Genomic DNA, 2,313 nt, shown 5'->3' with positions numbered 1-2,313 from the left:
ATTACATACTGTACATGGCTGCTACCGTTTATTATTCATCCTGTTGTCTAGTCACTTTACTGCTACCTATGTGTACATATCTACCTCAATTACCTCGTACCCCTGCACACGGACTCAGTACTGATACCCCATTGTATATAGTCAAGTTATTACCTCGTACCCCTGCACATTGACTCAGTACTGGTACCCCGTGTATATATCCAAGTTATTACCTCATACCCCTGCACATTGACTCAGTACTGGTACCCCGTGTATATATCCAAGTTATTACCTCGTACCCCTGCACATTGACTCAGTACTGGTACCCTGTGTATATAGTCAAGTTATTACCTCATACCCCTGCACATTGACTCAGTACTGGTACCCTGTATATATAGTCCAAGTTATTACCTCATACCCCTGCACATTGACTCAGTACTGGTACCCCGTGTATATATCCAAGTTATTACCTCATACCCCTGCACATTGACTCAGTACTGGTACCCTGTGTATATATCCAAGTTATTACCTCATACCCCTGCACATTGACTCAGTACTGATACCCTGTGTATATATCCAAGTTATTACCTCGTACCCCTGCACATTGACTCAGTACTGGTACCCTGTGTATATATCCAAGTTATTACCTCATACCCCTGCACATTGACTCAGTACTGGTACCCCGTGTATATAGTCCAAGTTATTACCTCGTACCCCTGCACATTGACTCAGTACTGGTACCCTGTGTATATATCCAAGTTATTACCTCATACCCCTGCACATTGACTCAGTACTGGTACCCTGTATATATAGTCAAGTTATTGTTTCTCATTGTGTATTTATTCCTTGTGTTATTATTTTTCTATATGTTTCTCTCTGCGTTGTTGGGAAGAGCCCATCAGTCAGCATTTCACTGTTAGTCTACACCTGTTGTTTACCAAGCATGTGACAAATAACATTTGATTTGAAATTTGAGTTGATTTTTACCCTTATTTTGTCAGAGTGCCGCTAGATTCGGTGGCAGGGCCAACTCCCTCTTCCTGGCTCACTTGGTGAGTGAACTCTGTTGTCATGGAGCCCGAGACAGTTGTCGTGGCGACATTCACTTGGAGTATATTCTCTCCTCGGAGAGAAAAACAAATCAAGACCCATCATCACTGCCACAGAAGCAACATTCTGCATATACTTGCCCCGTTTTTTTGCTATTAATGTCCATAAATATTTATACCGTTGGGCTGATGCTATTTTCACGGTTCAGAAGTAACGTGGAGTGGCCTCGTGGTGTGAGGATACTTGAGCTGATGAAGTGAAGTGAGTGTGTGTGTGTGTGTGTGTGTGTGTGTGTGTGTGTGTGTGTGTGTGTGTGTGTGTGGTGTGTGTGTGTGTGTGTGTGTGTGTGTGTGTGTGTGTGTGTGTGTGTGTGTGTGTGTGTGTGTGTGTGTGTGTGTGTGTGTGTGTGTGTGTTAGATTGCCCTCCCTCCCTGCCTCTCTCACAGCGTACTGAAAGGACCAGTGGGCATAAGAGCAGCACATCTATTTGGTTACGTTATTGTGTTTTTACAGTTATAATGGAGGAATTGTAACACAGTCACAAGCACAGTCACAAGGCTGCACAACATTGCAATCCAGTTTTTTGTAAGTGCAAGTTCATACATTGGAATGAATCTGTAATGAGAGCTCAATAGTAAAAAGTAGAAAGATATTTAAAAACACATAATACCATTATAATTAAATACAATAGATCCAATGTTTTCCTCTCAATCTCTGCTCCTCTATAACTTCATTCCCTTACTATGTCGCTGTGTTAAATACCAAACTACAAGCTGTTTATTTTTGTAGACAGACATACTTAGAGTGCCTTCTCCCAATATTGGGCATTCAAGTTTTAGCCAGACTAACTGTTCTATATTTCATGTGTTGCACACTTAACTGAAGTGGTTTACTTTTTATGCAGTCCTTCTGTCTCACCAATTTATGCAGTCCCTCTGTCTCTCGTTCTCCCTCTAGTCCTGCTCCTCTCTCTCTCTCTCTCTCTCCATCTCCTCTCTCTCTTTCTTTCTCTCTCTCTCTCTCCATCTCCTCCTCTCTCTCTCTCCCCCTTCTCTCTTCTTCACCTATCCCTATCTCTCTCTCCCTCTCTCTCCACCTACTCCTCCCCCTCTCTCTCTCCCTCTCTCTCCATCTCCTCCCTCTCTCTCCCCCTTCTCTCTCTGTCACCCCTCCCTATCTCTTTCTCCCTTTCTATCCACCTCCTCCTCCCTCTCTCTCCAACTCCTCCTCTCTCTCTCTCTCTCTGTTTCTCCCCCTTCTCTCTGTCACCCCTCCCTATCTCTC

Source organism: Salmo salar, chromosome 10, assembly GCF_965601325.2.
Source record: "Salmo salar chromosome 10, fSalSal1, whole genome shotgun sequence".
In the NCBI taxonomy this organism is placed as follows: domain Eukaryota; kingdom Metazoa; phylum Chordata; class Actinopteri; order Salmoniformes; family Salmonidae; genus Salmo; species Salmo salar.
Note: the sequence above shows the minus strand (reverse complement) of the source record.